Source organism: Suncus etruscus, chromosome 11 (genome assembly GCF_024139225.1).
Source record: "Suncus etruscus isolate mSunEtr1 chromosome 11, mSunEtr1.pri.cur, whole genome shotgun sequence".
NCBI classification, from domain to species: Eukaryota; Metazoa; Chordata; class Mammalia; order Eulipotyphla; family Soricidae; genus Suncus; species Suncus etruscus.
This window is the reverse complement of record NC_064858.1, coordinates 91,165,326-91,184,346: the sequence shown is the minus strand read 5'-3', so window position 1 is coordinate 91,184,346 and position 19,021 is coordinate 91,165,326. Positions and strand designations below refer to the sequence as shown.

Genomic DNA, 19,021 nt, shown 5'->3' with positions numbered 1-19,021 from the left:
TTTGTAGCCTTGTAAATTTAAGGTATATATGATAAGTATGACCAGTCAAACACAATGTGAATCATTGTTCTGTAAATTCTGAAACCGAAGAACAGAGAAATTCAGGTATAACAGGTTTACTTTGAATCATGGCTAGATTTTTACATTTTATAAAATGTATGTCTATGAGAACTTTACTCTTCCATTTTTAGCTTTATTTTTTGGGTATCTCTGGCCAGGGCAATTCAGTTTAATATTGTGTTTGGGAAGAACTATTATAAGTATTAAGGACAGTATCATAAGTATATTTTCAGACATTGAACACAATTTCTGCTCTGCTATGTGATCTCTTCTAACTCCTCTCCTTCAAATGTGGGCTTCAAATGTGAATATAATGACTACAGAAAACAAGATTTTCTTTGGCGAGTCTGACATCATCAAGTGAATCTTTAAAAATGACGAATGATTCAAAGTTTAGTCCCTATCAATATTCTGATGGTACTCTTCAAGGGCATAGGAAGAATACCAATCAAACTTGTAGGAAACTAAAAAATATTCAGTAGAGCAAATAGTCTTGAATAAAAAGAAGTATAAGTCATCATGAACTCTGAGTTTTTATTATGAAGCTCTATTTATCAAAACCATGTAATACTGGGATAAACATGGCAGTGGAATAGAATTGAGAAATAAATATCCTACATGGATAGTTAGTTAATGAAATACATATTTTTATATATGAAAAAGAACATATGACAAGAATATAAAATTAAAAAAGGAAAGTCTGTTCAACAAATGGTATTGAAAAAACTGGTTACCCATACTGCCATGCAAAAGAATGAAATTGGAACACCATCTCACACCACATACAAAAGTCAACTCAAATTGGACAAAAGTCTTAGCTATTAAACCCATATTCATAGTATACTGAAAAATCCCAGGTAATGATATTGGTTGGCTTTAGTAACTCTATTAGTAAGGGAAACAAAACAAAAGCCAAACCAAAAAAAACCTACCAAAACTAAAAGACATCTACTTGAATGGGAAATATGTTTGCATGCTACATATCTGACAAAGGACTAATATATGAAATCTATAAGGAACATACAAAATTCAATAGCAAAATAAAACCAATGCCCCCCCCCCCAAAGGTAGAATTGCTGAGTAGACACTTCTTCAAAGAAGACACATATATCTTATGGCAGCATTTTTCAACTGGAATCATACATGCCCTGGTGGGCTCCCAATGTATTCCAAAGGAATCAGAGGTAAAAATTGAATATATGGGGGCCGGGTAGGTGGCGCTGGAGGTAAGGTGTCTGCCTTGCAAGCGTTAGCCAAGGAAGGACCGCGGTTCGATCCCCGGCGTCCCATATGGTCCCCCCAAGCCAGGGGCGATTTCTGAGCACATAGCCAGGAGTAACCCTTGAGCGTCAAACGGGTGTGGCCCAAAAACAAACAAACAAACAAAAAAAAAACAAAAAAAAATTGAATATATGGAGGGACACAGTATGAGATTAGTGTGTCAACTGGTAGAACAGGGGACACACAGGAAAGGAACAATATCAGAAAGAGAGATACTGGTCTACAGGTGTAGGAAAAACTGCTCATCATCACTGTTTATCAGGGAAATGCAAATAGGATTAAACTTACACCAATGAGAACACTCTTTATCAAAAGATCAGAAATAGGGGCCGGCATGGTGGCGCTAGAGGTAAGGTGCCTGCCTTGCCTGCGCTAGCCTAGGATGGACCGCTGTTCCATCCCCCTGCGTCCCATATGGTCCCCTAAGCCAGGAGCGACTTATGAGCGCATAGCCAGGAGTAACCCCTGAGCGTCACCGGATGTGGCCCCCCCCCCAAAAAAAAAAAAGATCAGAAATAGCAAGTGATGGTGGGAATTCGAAGAAAATGGAATCCTCTTTACTGTTGGATGAAATATAGACTGGTTTAGTCTTTATGAAGAACAGAATAGAGACTTTTCAAAAAACTTAAAACTAAAACTACCATATAATACAGCAATGCTATTCCTACGTGTTGATTCCCACCAAGAGCACAAAAAACTCATTCAAAAAATATATGCCCACTTATGTTCATTGCAGCATTATATACATGAAAGAATTCCTGAAAATAATTTATGTGCCCAAGAAGGGTGACAAATAAATACATAAAGATGTAGGTTCTATTGTATGTATTACTACATAGCTATAAAAGATAAATTCTTATTTTTAAGTTTAGTCATTATGATTTTCAATTTTGCAATGCTGTCAATGATAACATTTCATGAATATAACATTTCCAATACCACGCCGTCTACCTAGTGTCCCCCTCCCACATGTGTCAAGGTTTGCCCTCAGTTTTACCCTGTTGACATCTCACTGTCATGGGAAAGATAAGTTCTTGATTTTCTACAACATGATGGAACTTGAAGGGATCATGATAAGCAAAATAAATCAAGTGGAGAAAGACAAATGCCAGATGATCTCACTCATATGTGTTATATGAAGAACTAAAACAAAGGTTATAGGGTCCAGTGAACCTTAGTTTCCAGTGATAGAAATAATATTATGTGGGCACTTGGTAGCAGTGGTGTGTAGTAACTGTCTATCTACTACATCAATATTATATGCTCAAATAATATTGTAATCATATAACCTAAATTATAACAAAAATGTAAAAGGTCTCTAAATAACAAATTTTAATTAAGTAAAATAAAACAACTAAAGTTAATGGGGTGATTTGATGATAAAGGCTTTTTGGGTAATGATAGAACAATATTAGAATTTCATGGTTGATGTGGTATGGTAACGTACACATAAATTTTATAACTTTTTTACACTTTATTAAGCAATGTTACTTTTATAGTGATAGGGAAAAGTATAAAGGACTGTATTCTTTGGACAATGAGATTCAGAGAGAGTGAGAGGTGCTTGTTTTTCTATTTTCTAATTATTGGCCCAGGGATAGTTTCTATTATTTGCATTAAAGAGGGGGAAGATCACACGACAAGAAATGGACTGGCCTCCAGGATCTGAGAGAAACCTATGGTGACAGCCAACTCCAAATTAGAAACAACCGTCCTGTAACTGTGAGGAACTAAATTTTTATATAACCTCAAAACTGTATGGTCTTAGAAGAGGAGCTGAACTCCAGATATGAATGTGGATTGGCTGACATTGTAATTGTAGTCTGTGAGACCGGAATAGAAAAACCTACTGAACTGGGAGCTAATAAACTGTTTTAAGCCTCCTAATTCTGTGGCAATTTATGATGCCACAGTAGAACTTAAAGGGAAATCAAAATCTTCTGAATGAGTGTTATTCATTCTATGCTATGATTCTACACTTGATCTTAGCCGAAAGGCTGAGAAGCGATCTATGCTATGATTCAATAGCATACTTATTGATTTATATTCTGTGGCCACTTTCTGGGAAATAAAAAAGAAGTGTGAACAACAGTAAATTTTAAACTTGAAAATCTGGAGGCACATATGCAATATGAAAATGTATGTGTGCCTTATAGTTAGGGTTATGTAGATATCCAATGTATCTGAGTTTAGGAGACCAGTAATTTAACAAGAGAGAGAGAGAGAGAGAGAGAGAGAGAGAGAGAGAGAGAGAGAGAGAGAGAGAGAGAGAGAGAGAGAGAGAGCATTATTCTTCAGAGGCTGGCGGGGAGGAGGGCAGCGGGAGGGTGGGAGGGAAACTGGAGACATTTGTGGCAGGAAGTTTTGCACTGGTGAGGGGTGTTGTACATGTAGACCGAAAATCATGAACAACTTTGTAAAAACAATTGTATCATGAATCTTGTAAGGCACGATGTTTAAACAAGTAATTTTTAAAAGTAAAATAAAAAAGACCTGGAAGCAGAGAATGAAATTTATATTGAAATTGTGGATCCTGAAATACATTTTTCCAAGTAGCATTAGTGGAGGTAGATAATATTAAAAAGCTCTGACATAGAAAGAATACTGAAAATTATTGATATGTGTTTAGAAAATTTAGATAATAGGAACCAAGTACTTTCCTGTAAAAAAAGAAAAGAAGTTTTGTATGTTTATAAAATTTCTTCTATGCTTTATAGCATCTGTTGCATAGTGTTAGGAAGATTTAATTACTAGTCATTAACATAAATTTCTTTACAGAAATCAGCAATTATCCACGAGGATCCTCATTTTTTTTTTACCAACAATATTGTTTTCCTTGCAGCAATCTAGAAAGATGTTACCAAGCATTTCTTATCTGTAATTAAATAATCATTAATGACTAATTTAAGAAGTAGCTTTAATTTTAAATTTACTCTGTGTAAAAGATAGCTTACAATAACATTGTGCCAAAGTATCAGCATCTCTTTCTTATTTATTTATTTAATTGCTTTATTTAAACACAGTGGTTTGCAAAGTTAATGATACAATTGTGTTATTTTAATCACAATAAAAAGTTGTTCGTGATTAAGTTTTAGTCATACAATGTACTCTTTTCACCAGTGCACATTTCCCATCGCCAATATCCCCAGTTTCCCTCCTTCTCTTCTCTTTTTCTCTCTCTTCTTTTTCCCTTTAATACTACGGTTTGTAACATTAGTAAAGGAGATTCATTCATATCTCTTTATCTCCTTCCAGTACCCTTTCAGTTCTTGTCTCAATAGATAATTTCCATCAATCATTGTCATAATGGTTCCTTCTCTGTCCTAATTTCACTCCCCTGCTATTGTGGAAACCTTCCTACCATGAACTGGTACACATAATGTCTATTGTCTCAATAATATTGCATATTATTATCTTTCTATATATTTTTTTTACTTTTTTATTTTTTTTTAATTTTTTTTCATGGCCAAACCTTAACTGCTTTTATTTATTTATTTATTTATTTATTTATTTATTTTTACAAGTACAACAATTTTAACCAATGGGAGCATAAACACATTTTGATGGCGGGAAGGATAAAGAGGAACCTGGCAGGATGGGGGGAGGGGAAGCAAATTCTTAAACAAATAGCTAATTGATATTTACGCAAATACAATTATTTGTTTAGCCTATTTTCCATTTAGATCTATCTTTTGTGCAAGCAATAAGGATCATAATTTAAACTTTACAAAAACATATCTGTAACTACATGCTTGAGAGCAGTTACAAAAACAGGTTCCATGGAAAGGTTAAGGCATCTGGTTAAGCCAGATTCTTTGTGCTGAGCTAAATTTATTTGCAGAGTTTTCTGTTGGTTCGGGGCTATGCAAACTTTTGTGGCTTGAATCAGGCAGGCGGTGGAAAATTCATTAAGAGTTCCTTTGATATGTGGGGTGCTCGATCTCCCACATCTCCCCCTGTTTAGTATACAATATGGAAGGGACAGACGTGCCTCGGAGGACTGGCCACACTGGGTGAAGAGGTGTGGGGCTTCCAGTCACCGCATCTGCTACCCTTGATTCAGTCGTTTCCAAAGCTTGACAAGGCGTGAGCACACAGATTGAGGTCTATGCGCCAGCTCCTCGATAACTTCAAACTTAAGTGGCGGAGAGTTGGCAGGAGGGGAGATGTCAGGTGTCAGCTGGTCTTCTGAGGTGCATAGTTGTTGGTACAGAACCTTTGAGTCCTTTCTGGTTGCTTCATCCACTTGATTCTTTACGAAGGTGGTGAGTTTGCGAAAAGCCCAAGGACCAAAGGAAACTAGCAACATAAAGCCAATGAAGGGCCCCAAAAAGGCTGGGAGCACTGTTGTTATCCATGGAGTGGTAGAAAACCAATTTTTGTTTTTTTTTTTGTTTTTGTGCTATACCTGATGGTACTTGGAACTATTACTGGTTTTGAGCTCAGGAATAACTCTTGGTGGGCTTGGAGGACCAATAGGATACTAGATATTGAACCCTTATTGGTTGCACATAGGCAAGCATCTTATTCTTTGTACTATCTGGACCCAAGTCAATAGTTCTCTGTCAATTAATGGAAACAGAACACAGAAGAAAAACATACTATCCAACCTGTTCATTTGTTTTTTCGTTTCAAAAATCACAAATGTCAACTTAATTGAAAGAAGTGTCTTCTAACTGAGTTTTTAGGAGTGATCTAACAAATCAGCCAACAGTAATTCTGTAGGTGGGCACTGAATGAATTTATCTGGTAACTTACCTGGTAACTTATTTGGTGTTGAATAATTCCTTTTATGTTTGGCATATATCTAGTAATTACCTAGGGTTTAAAGAATTTGCAAAGTTTTTAGTTTATTAAATATCTCAAAGTTAATCACCTAAAACAATTGATTATATGCAACACTGTTAGACTAAAGTGATTTAAAATTCAGGGCTTCATTTCAATTGTTATTCTATATGTGCAATTTTTTTCTCCTCTTAATAGGTTTCATATTATTTTTCTCCAGAGACTGATGCTTCCTTGAGCAGCTATTTACAACTTTAATATCTTAAGAAAATGGTCTTATCTGATTTCTAGCCTCTGTGAATACTTAAAGAGATAAGAAAGAAATCATGTCTTTAGTCCTCTAGTATCAGTGTATAATACAAATATAAAACAAATCATTGGATGTTATTGATTACTCTGTATTTGGGGTGTGTATAGGAAGATTATTGTTTCAATATGACATGAGACAGGAATTCTCCCATACTGTTTCTTATCATTTGCAAAGAAATTTGCATGTGGCATCTAAAATTAGTGAGAAAGAATGTGAATGTGTTGTGAAAACATTAGGTCTTATTGAGTAAGGAAAACTCTAAGGAAGTTGGAAAAATATTAAGATAGTAGTGGTCATGCCAATAACAAAACCACAAATGCAGGAGAGAAAAATGATTATTAAAAGTTATGTAGATTTTACACTGGAGATACTTATTTTTTTTTAAAAATTGATTTCTGAATCTGATGCCTTAAATCTACTGAGTTATCCTGCTAACAAAATCTAAAGATAATTCAAGAGTTTCCTCCCTGGAGATTTTAAACTTCAAAATAATTTGTAATTTTTATTTTTCAATTTCTTTTATTTAATCATCTAGATCTATTGGGTTTTTATATAACAGATTAAATTAGACATGCTTAAATAAAATATTTAAGAAAGTTGGGTCACCAATTATTATTTGATTTGTCCCACTACATACCTGGCAGTGGTAGTGTGACTGTGCAAATAAGAGGCCTTGTACTTGGTAGGAATATGATCAAACATTTGAGCTTATTATAATGCAAACATTTTGCATCTTTTTTTTTTTTTTTTTTTTTTTTGGTTTTTGGGTCATACCCAGCAGCGCTCAGAGGTTACTCCTGGTTCTATTCTCAGAAATCGCTCTTGACAAGCTTGGGGGACCATATGGGATGCTGGGATTTGAACCACCATCCTTCTGCATGCAAGGCAAATGCCTTACCTCCATGCTATCTCTCCGGCCCCTTGCATCATTTTTTTAAACTATAAAATTTGTTTTTATTTATTCATTTATTTATTTTGGTGTTTGGGCCACACTGCGCTCAGGGATTACTTTTGGCTATGCACTCTGAAATCTCTCCTGACTTGGGAGACCATATGGGACACCCAAAATTATAAAATTTGAATTCAAAACCATACAATTGGATTATTATTAGCAATATAATAATTAGAAAATGATAGGTTTATTATATGTATTTTATGCTTCTCCTTAGAGAGTTTAATGGATTAATGCATATAATAAAATAAAACAAAGATACAGATTGATTACTCATATAAAACATGCTAAATACATGCACATATGTCTGTAACATGGATGGAGTGACAGTACAGTGAGTAGTGCATTTGCTTTGTATGGAGTTGATTTAGATTCAATCCCTAGCACAACCTTTGTTCCCTGAATCTTTTCAAGAGTAATACCTGAGTTCAGAACTAGGAGATCTGAGCACCACTGGATGTGGTTCAAAAACAGATAAACACAAATCATATGCATGTGATATAAAGTAATTAGGATGGGCATGTCGTAATAAGTAGGTATCAAAGGGGATGAAGCTATAACTTGGTGGTAGAGCACCTGTTTCATACATGGAGGGCCTGAATTCAGTTTGCAGAAAAAAAACCTGTATATTCCCTTGAATGTAAATGTGCACAACCTGTTCTCCACACCCGCCTGATATAATGAGGACTAAATAAAATAAGGAATTCAATATTTTTATCTGCTTAGTAACTCTGTGCCTAGCAGTCACTTAGGAGCAAGGCTGAGATGGTCATTGTAGTTGTGAGGTCGTCAAGAGTTTGTTTCATCTGGATTCAGCGATATACGCTCAGCAAGTGAAGTAGACTGTGCTTGCATTGCAGCTGCAAACACTTTACTGAAAAGAACTTGGTCATTTGGCCTTGTTTATATTCAGGGAAGCCAAGGAATATATGGTGTGTAGCTTTGGATCCATATTTTACCTATAACTTGATGGCTATAAGAGGAATAACTGGTTTGGGTATGTACTATGACCCAAATTTATCCGCCAATGATAGATGCTGCTCTTTTCTTCTTTTCTAATAGAATGCGTTATAAATTCAGCTATTCACATTCTAAATGGCACGCCATGTAACTAGTATGCTTGTGTCTGGTTTATTCTTTGTTTAAGCGATAGCAGCTATTACATAAGCTTTACATAAAGAATAGTGACTGAGAATGCTGTATTATTAGTATAGTGTTGGTGTCTAAAGAGATCAGATATCCATCTTCCAAGTGTACTTATAAATATTTAAAAGCCATGTAGATAAGGGATCAAGAGATGGCTGGAGAGGTAGAGTACATGACCACCCCCTGCACACTGCCAGGTGTAGATTTGTCTGGTGGTCCCTCATATCACTGGGTGTAGCCCCTATCACATGTAAAAAATAATAGTATATAGATAAAAGCATTCCAGATATACTACATTTGAAGTAAGAGGGAAATAGAGTGTTTCCAAGCATTTTATAGCTGTGCATTTATGAGTTAGAAATAATTCATTAGAAAATGCCTTATTGCAGTAATGCTCTTTTTTTTTTAATTTTTTTTTTATTTAAACACCTTGATTACATACATGATTGTGTTTGGGTTTCAGTCATAAAAGGAACACCACCCATCACCAGTGCAACATTCCCATCACCCAAGTCCCAAATCTCCCTCCTCCCCCCCCAACCCCCGCCTGTACCCTAAACAGGCTCTACATTTCCCTCATACATTCTCAATATTAGGACAGTTCAAAATGTAGTTATTTCTCTAACTAAACTCATCACTCTTTGTGGTGAGCTTCCTGAGGTGAGCTGGAACTTCCAGCTCTTTTCTCTTTTGTGTCTGAAAATTATTATTACAAGGGTGTCTTTCATTTTTCTTAAAACCCATAGATGAGTGAGACCATTCTGCGTTTTTCTCTCTCTCTCTGACTTATTTCACTCAGCATAATAGATTCCATGTACATCCATGTATAGGAAAATTTCATGACTTCATCTCTCCTGACAGCTGCATAATATTCCATTGTGTATATGTACCACAGTTTCTTTAGCCATTTGTCTGTTGAAGGGCATCTTGGTTGTTTCCAGAGTCTTGCTATGGTAAATAGAGCTGCAATGAATATAGGTGTAAGGAAGGGTTTTTTGTATTGTATTTTTGTGTTCCTAGGGTATATTCCTAGGAGTGGTATAGCTGGATCGTATGGGAGCTCGATTTCCAGTTTTTGGAGGAATCTCCATATCGCTTTCCATAAAGGTTGAACTAGACAGCATTCCCACCAGCAGTGGATAAGAGTTCCTTTCTCTCCACATCCCCGCCAACACTGTTTATTCTCATTCTTTGTGATGTGTGCCATTCTCTGGGGTGTGAGGTGGTATCTCATCGTTGTTTTGATTTGCATCTCCCTCATGATTAGTGATGTGGAACATTTTTTCATGTGTCTTTTGGCCATGCAGTAATGCTCTTAAAATAACAAATTGATTATCACTTAATAAATTTTATTAGTTAGGAATACACTCATAAGATATACAGTGCCCCGGAGAATTAAAAAGTGGAAACTTGGGGTCTAAAAATGGTTTCTTTTCTTTTTTTTGAAATTAAATTTTTTTGAGGTATATCTGGAGGTAATAAGAATTTACTCTTGGCTCTATGCTCAGGGGTTAATTGAAGTGGTGCTAGGGGAGATCATTTGGGATATTGGGCACTGAATCTGGGGTCAGCCTCATGCAAGACAAGTGTTTTATCTGCTGTACTGTCTCACTCCCTCAATTTTTCACTTTAAAAGAAATCTTCAACTTTAGGATTAAGAATAATTGTATGTTGAGACCAGAGCAATAGTACATCAAGTAGGGTGCTTGCTACATATGGCTGACCTGGGTTTGATCTTTAAAATTCTTTATGGTCCCCTGATGCTGCCATGAGGAATTGAGTGTAGAGCCAGGGGGAAGCCCTGAATACTCCCAGGTGGGGCTAAAAAAGAAATAAAGTGGGGAATATAAGAATAATTATGTGCTATATGTTTGCAATTTAAAGCTATTTGCTGACATGCTGGAAAACTCTGCGCTATTTTGTTAACTAGAGAAGTAAAAGGATAATAATACATGATGTTAAATCACTTTTGCATCCATTAATTACTATTTAATGAAATACCATTAATTACTATCTAATGAAATATGAAAGTTCCAGAAATCACTCTGCTAGTCAAATTAATCAGACATGACAGTGTTATGTCTAACAAACCAACATCAAATTGAGCATACGCTGTGACTTCAGTCACAAACAAAGCTCTCTATCATAAACATACAACTTAGTCAAGCTGAAAGAAATACAGCGTGTTTCAGTAATGTTCTAGTTGTGAGGATTGGCTCATCTATAGTTGGCTCTCTTGCAATTTACTCTTTAAAATTTTTTATTTTATTGAAACAATTGTGATCTATAGAGTCCTTCATAGTTGAATTTCAGATATACAATGAGTCATGAACCTTCCCACCACCAGTGTCAGCCTCCCTCACCAATGGCCGGAGTGCACCCTATACTACTACCCTTTGCCCCTTGGCCTGTCAGTATAACAGGTCCCTATAAGTTTAGATTGCTAATGTTTAGGTCCCTTGATTCTATTATCATTGACTTTGTCTTGATATTTAGTTCTTTCCTTATTTATTTCCCCACCAATGCTTTCAAGATCACTTTTCCCCTGGGCCCCATCCTTTCTTTATTCCTTTCTTGTAGTTTTTTAGAAAAATATGGGAATATGTGGTAAATAAAGTAATCTGTTTCCCATGTTTCTATGAAAAAGGTGTAGCCCTGATGTAAAATATAAGAGATAAAAATGGCACAAAATAGCATTTAAAAAAGGTGTGTGTGTGGGGGACAGGTTTTTTTTTTTTTTTTTTTTTTTTTTTTTTTTTTTTTTTTTGGCAAAGGCACAGCAAAATATGGGGAAAATAGAAAGGAAAAACCTTTGACTTAAAAACAGGGAGACCTTACCCATGAAGCATTCTGCCATAAGACCAAAGATAGGCTCCAGGCATAATAAGTTGTCTAACGCCAAAGTCTTTCTCTGTGGGCCCAGTATAATTTCTTCACAGTCATGGTTGTAGTGGTCAGGTTTCTATAGTTAGAGTTCCTGAATTTTGTACAAATCCTACCTCAAATTTAGAGTGACATGGAATGTCTTCTGGTTTTATCTTACCATTACCAAGTGGCAATGCAGGGAATCTTGCCCTGAAAGCAGGGTGTTGCTGTTACCAAGTTGTTAGGGTATTATATGAATTCACTATGGAGAAAGTTGATGCCAGGGCAGCATTAGGACCTTCCCTGGTAGATCTGATTCTGGTTGCAATTCACTCTTGTCTGTGTAGTCATGACATTAAATGATATCAGTGCTGCTTGAGTCCACTTGTCATTTTATATTGGAGAATAACTGAAATGTACCTAGGGTATAAACAGAAATGTGTGTATCTACAGAGTTCTAAAATACTAGGAGGCACTAACATGAGTTTTGAATATAAATATAAATATATATAAATATAGTCCAATCTTGACTCACTTTCTAGCTTTCTAACTATTCTACATTTTTTCTGAATGTGAGTTTTCTTCTATATAATACTGGCCTTATAATATTTTGTGAAGATTAAATGGAAGAAGAAAAATCATGAAAAAATGATTAGTACACAGAAATAAGCTGTGAGCAATAGTAAAATCTTAAGGCCATAGTACCTAAGATAAAGCAGATGTAGTATCATTTTTGGGAGTTAAGATTCAGTTATTTACTCTGCATTACTTCTGATAACTGATCTGCAGTTTTTGTTGTTGTTGTCGTCATTGTTGACCATAATACTGTAAATGAGATACGGCATTAGTGTCTTGGATTTGTTTGTTTTAGTATTGTCTTATCCTCTGTGCTCTTCCAGTGAGAGATTTTAAAGATATCAGGAGCTTCAGATGAGAATAAGAACAGCTAAGAACTGAATCCTCACCTGATTTCTCTAAGCAGTTTCAAAAAAAGAATACCTACCCTAGGATGAAAATTAGTTTTGTCAGAACACCAGGGATTTGTTTTATTTTTCACTTTGCTACATACAAAATTTTAAATTGTGAAATGCATCATTCTTAACAGAGGCTGTAAGATGGTACACCTTCTTGGTACCCAAGGAAGCTCATTATGCATTTTAGTTTATCCATCTATCCTCAGAGATACAGATTTGAGCTAGGATGGTTAGAGAACAATTGCTGTGACAAAATAAAAACTAAAAATGCAATATAAGAAGTTTAGTCATGCTGCTTGTTACGTTTCTATGAATTTTATAAATAGGGTTATGTGAAGCATACTATTTCAAAAATTGGCAAATAACTGATGAGTCTAGGCATTGTAATGGCACATGAAAAAAATAAAGCTTCTCCCACCCCAATAAGTTTACTTCTAATTTCCCCCTTTCTCGAAACTATCATTTATTTATTTGTTCCAGTAAAGATCTAGAAGTTAACTTTGCTCACCCCATTTATTCCACCTGACAGTTAGGATTAATCACATATAAAAATATACCTTGAATTAGTCTTTTCTCTTTCTCTTAATATCACAGCCCAGGTCAGCATCATCTTTCCTTGGAATCCTTCCATGGATTGTTACTCTATTTTTTGTTTTTGCCACATCAGGTGATGCTCAGGGGTTACTCCTGGCTATGCGCTCAGAAATCGCTTCTGATTTGGGGGACCATATAGGATGCTGGGGGATCAAATCACGGTCTGTCCTAGGTCAGCAGCTTGCAAGGTAAACGCCCTGTCACTGCGCCACTGCTCCAGCTCCAAGGATTGTTACTATTGGATATCTCATTCACCTCCTTTTGATCAAGCTAATCTAATTAATGTATAAAAGATGTCACTCTCCTGATTAAAACCCTGGAAAGCTCCTTACTTAGACAAAACAAACTTCTTTTTTTTTTCTTCTTGGACTTACAAAGTTCTCTAGGACCTGTTTATTTCTCTGACTTTATTTTGTGAGCCTATTATTATCTTAGCTCATTATGCTTAGCCACATACACATACTTGCATTCTAAGCTGTACACTGAGCATTTCCTTTGTTTGTAATCTTTTTTTTGTCATTCATATTAAAATCTAGGAGCCAGAATGATAGTACAGTTGGCAGGGCATTTGCCTTTTCACAGCCCATAAGGTTTCTGTCCCAGGTATCCCACATGATCCCAGAGCCTTGCTCAGAGTAATCCCTGAGTCCAGAACCAGGAGGCCTGAGCACAGCTGGGTGTAACCCCAAAATTTAAAAATCCAAAACCTAAATGAGTCTTTTTAGAAAGGCTTTTCTGTTGCTCTCCTTTACATGTTTGAATTTAGTCTTTTATAGATTTTATAATCCTTTTTTGAGAACTCTGGAAGTTCTCTTCTTCACTGTATTTATGGTAACTGTATCATGCTTAGTTTATATTTATTGAAATACTATTTTATTTCTGCCTCTGAATAGCACTGTGAAGTTTACATCTTAAGTAAAACCTAACATCATATTCATTATATGAAGGAAATAAATGATGTTAGGTTGTTTCTCTCTTTTGTTATTTTTTTCATTTTTAATTGTTTCTGCTTTTTATTTTTTTAATATAATTTTTATTTTGATCATAGTGGCTTACATATTGTTGACAATAATATTTTAGGTACACATTTATATAAAATCAGAGGGGGATTCCCATCACCAAATTGTCCTCCCTACACCTCCATTTTTGTCCTACCTCCCATATCCTCTTCCCTCACCCCCAGGGCTACTAGAATATGTGGTCCCCTCTGTACCTAGCCTACTACTTAGTAGTCTTGCACCTGTTTGGTCTTGGTGCCTCCCTTATTTCCCCCTCTAACTGGGAGACAGGACTAGCTAGTTCAAGTTATGTGGTTTTGTTTGAAGAAGAGAAAAGTAATAAACTGGGGTAAAAGTCTAATATGCCGAAAATGGGTGGAATCCTTCTAGAGGCTCTCATCATCGATTTGAGAGATGAAGGAGAAAAAGAAGGTGAAACACTCCACCAGTACAAAAAGAAGTGTCAAATATCCAGTGAGGACTCCAACAATAACGATAAGCACCACAAAAAAAAAAAAAAAGCCATGGTCTTGAGTTAAGAAACATGGCATAGCTGCTTTTTATTTTTATTATTTTTTGCATCACTTTTGATAATGCTGAGGATCCTGGATCTGCACTCAAGAATAACTCTTGGTGAGCTTAGGGGACCATATGGGATGCTGGGAATTAAACCCAAGTTAGTTACATGCAAGGCAAATCGTCTTACCTACTGTACTATTTCTCTGGGCCCTGCTTCACTCTGTTTAATATGTTTAGACTTGATGATTTTAAATTGGGACAGCTGAAATATTCATGCATTATAATTTAAAGATAGATTATACAACTGTGATAAATTATACACTGGCGGGGCCAGAGTGGTGGTGCAGCGGTCGTTTGCCTTGCACATGACTGACCTAGGACGGACCTCGATTAGAGCCCCTGGCGTCCCATATGGTCCCCCCAAGCCAGGAGCGATTTCTGAGCGTAGAACCAGGAGTAACCCTGAGCATCACCAGGTGTGGCTCCACACCCCCCCCAAAAAAAATTATACACTGGCTACTGCAAACATAGACATAAAAAATAAAAAAATAAGCACCAAAGAGTATATTGCACTAATTCATGGTTATTTAACTTAGGTGAGCCATTCAGAGTCCAAAATAATTAAAATATTTGTATGAAAAAGAATAACTGGAATACTACCTATTTTAGAACTATAGCACCTTCTTAATTTCTTATCAAATGACATTTACCTCAATGGATAATTATGTTTCTCCCCAAAATATAAGTGAAAGCCTAACTACTAGTACACAAAAGGGAAGGAGTTATGCTCTTTCTCCACTACTAAAGGATTTCTTTTTTTTCTTTTTTTGGTTTTTGGGCCACACCCGGCGTGGCTGTCTGCTCAGAAATAGCTCTTGGCAGGCACGGGGGACCATATGGGATACCAGGATTTGAACCAACCACCTTAGGTCCTGGATCGGCTGCTTGCAAGGCAAACCCCACTGTGCTATCTCTCCAGGCCCACTAATAAAGGATTTCAACTAATCAAGTTAAAGACTAGGTTGTTGACTGTGTTTTTTTTTAATATAAGTTTTGTTGCTGGTTGGCATATTTTTATGTGCTTGTTGAATTTTGTAACATGTTCTTTCTCTTTGTTTTGCTCTTTTCTCTCTGTCATACACACATACACTCACACACTTGCATTTGTGGAAAGGATGACATCTTTCGAGGTTTACTTCTAAAATGTTGCTTTCAGTGATGGCTAACCCTTTTGAGTCCGAGTGCCCAAACTGCCGCACAAAACCAAAGAATGCCCTCTAAGTGCCAGCACGTCCTCCCAATGGCCAGTCTGGCCCTGTTGCCAGGTGAGCTGCAAAGCAGACACCGGCACACTTACCTCTCGCCTCACCGCATACCTTAATTGCGGACTTTCCCGATTGCCAACTGCAAGGCCTTCGCAAGCCACAGCTGGCACGCGTGCCATAGGTTCACCATCGCTGGATAAGAAAGTCTATGTAGTTTATTGCTATTAATTACTACGCTTCATTCACTCTACCTTTTAGACCTGGATTCCCCAGTTGTGTTAAAAAATAAGTCAACACAAGCAAAATATATCTTAAAAAACGAAACTAAGATATCTTTGAAATTTTCTTAGATCCTTGCTAAGAGCTGGTTTAGCTCTTGTAAATGAGCATAGATCATGATTATTAATTTTAATATATATAAAATTTATTTTATTTAAAGACCATGTATTATATAACAGAACATAATAAATTTGTTTCCAGATAAATGGAAATAAAATTATTTTAAGAAAAGGAAAAGAGAGAGGCAGAAAGAAGAAAGGAAGAAAGAGAGAAAGGAAAGAAGAAAAAAAGATGAACCAAAAGTACAACAAAAGAAAATTTGTAAAAATCATATCTTGCAATGAGGTTATTAAGTCAGTTATTGAAGGTTTACTAAGCTCTTGTTGTGAGTTGATCTTTCAGTTACTTCTTTTGTTTCTGAACATTAGGTAGCTTCAAATACACAATGGCATATACATTTATGTGTCCTACTGGAATGATAGTATTAAAAAATGTGGAGTTGTCCAAGAATTCCAAGTATTTTGGCAGATAAAGTGGCTTTTGTGAATCACTTTCAGCTGCAATGACTTCCAGAAGTATGTGAAGGTGGGGTGTTTGGCGAGGAGAGGGTGCCTGCACTCACTCTAAAAAGTTCTGGTAATGTCATTGTGCAGACTAGTTTCATTGCAGAGAGTCCTAGAAAAGTGGTGAAAGGGCCATTGACTAAGCAGTGATTGTGGGTAATGGGTGCAGCAGGTGTGTTTAAGTAGAGCATGGAGTTGGCCCACTCTCTCCCCTCAATTGCCAGTTAAGTTGCATTGCCTATGTACTCATAATTTTTCATAGCTTTTTTTTATATCTCTTTCAAGAATAGATTGAGTCTATGGAGTTGGCTCGGTACAGACATGGTGACTGCTTTGAGAGGGCATGGTTTGGCTGCCAGGGCTTCCAGAAGTATCTGAATGGACAAATTATATCACCCCCAAGACTAGCAAACACATACATTAATGATTTCAAGAAGTTAAGGTACTTTGAAAATTTATAAGTCAGAAGGAACTATATATGTGCTTTGATCAGAACAAGCACTGTGTGATAGAGCAAGTCTTTATGATGTTATTGATAAATTTTGTGGGTTAATGTTAGGTTTTGTGATGTACTAATGATGCTGAAACAATGTACTTCTTTTATGAAAGATCTAATATGCAAAATATATAAGGGTAGCATTGAGTATCCTTAGAAGTGATATATGTATATATTTTCTTTTTCTTTTTTTGGTTTTTGGATCACACCTGGTGCCACTCAGGGGTTACTACTCCTGGTTCTGCACTCAAAAATCCCTCCTGGCAGGCACGGAGGAACATATGGGATGCCAGAATTTGAACCACCGTTCATTCTGGACTGGTTGCATGCATGGCAAATACCCTATCGCTATCTCTATGGCTCCATATATATATATTTTTTTCAAAGCCTTTAGTTTAGAAACAAGCCTTTAGTTTAAACATAAAACATGAAACAGGAATTTACATGTTTACTTGACATTTAAGAAGTTCTAAAAACATTAATGCACATTGTGTCATTTAAGACATTGCTTGTCTATTGCTTGTGTTCTCCTAGAAGTTGTCTATGTTCTTAAAATACAATTTGGGTGAATCAAAAATTTAGAAATCAAAATTTCTAAATGCGGCTATCAAAGGTATAGCCTTAACTCAGGAAATCTTTAGTTCAACTCCTTTCTAGCTTTGATAATGTGCTAGGTATGTATAAAGCATTATATTCACTTCTCTGTCAGTGATTGCCAGAAAATAGACAACACAAACCTTTAAAGAAATCTCTGTTTGAGTCTGTCTCGTCCCTGTGCCATTAGGGATTTTCTGGTATAGTCAGAGAGATAAACTAAAAAGGGTGATAGGCTGTCAGAGAGCAATAATAAAAGAGTCAGCCTGGAGAGCAGGGGACCAGTGTGGAGCTGAGAGCCATTTATTGGTGCATAAACTAATCCCTTCTGTGAAAATTGTGATACGAAAATCACTCTGATGCTTTGTGATTGAGGTGCTCAAGCTGGCTTTGTTCATTTCCAGAGAGTGCATGCTTTGTGATGCCTCAACATAAAAAAAAAACTTTTAACACTTGGAAAAAGCATTGACATTTGGGCTCAGAGTACCCTAGTAGCACACTTTACTTTGTGTGGGCATTGCTATCGGTGATATTGATACATCCGTATTCTAACAGAGGAAACCGTCATTTGTATTTTCAAGTGATAGCCTGATTATCGATATTTCTCATAGATATATGGCGAGTTTACATTCTAGTGGATATTGACAATGGCTGGTTAGCACAAACATCTGTAATTATTCCTATCAAATCAATAGCAATGTCTTGATAAAGGAGAGTCATCTAAATTGAAATTTAAAAAAATTCATTAAGATTTATGTATTTTTTCCATGTATGTATTCTAACAGAGTGAGTCCATCTGATAATTTTACTGGCATGATATATGAACCCTTGGATTTACTATTATAAAACCTATTCCAGGGAGGCATGTGGAAGATGAGATAATTGCTCTTTTAGATGCCAGCAAGAAAAATAGCTTAGCTTTGATGTTTTTTAGCTTTTCAAAAAAGAGCAGAGGTGAGGTTATAAAAAGAGAATCCCATCTCATCTCTTTCTCCCACAGCCTCATCCCACAGCTCTGTTAGTATTGAGAAGCCTTTGTGGTAGATTTTCACAGGTAACTGCAGTTCTGGCCTAGAACTGGGAGAGGCAACTGAGCAAAAAATCAGCTCATTTTGGGGGATTGATATTTAAATTTGGTAAATGTTTGTCTTGTAGATGTCTTCCCTCTTTTCAATTGTATTTATAAGAATGTTTATTACAATGTTTTCTATATTAAAGAAAGATGTTTCAAATTGCATCGGCATTTATATTTTCCAAGTACAAACTGGAGGTAAATAGACCTTATTATTTCTATTTTTGTAGAAGCCCAAGGAAAAAGAATTACAGTCCAGTGGCTATAG

General features: G+C 36.1%; 1 protein-coding gene across 2 annotated transcripts in view; it reads left to right on the top strand.

Moving 5' to 3' along the window:
* TAFA2 (TAFA chemokine like family member 2) overlaps nucleotides 1-19,021 on the top strand; it is a 588,553-nt gene that overhangs the window by 141,583 nt on the left and 427,949 nt on the right. The gene's annotated exons all lie outside the window — the stretch shown is intronic.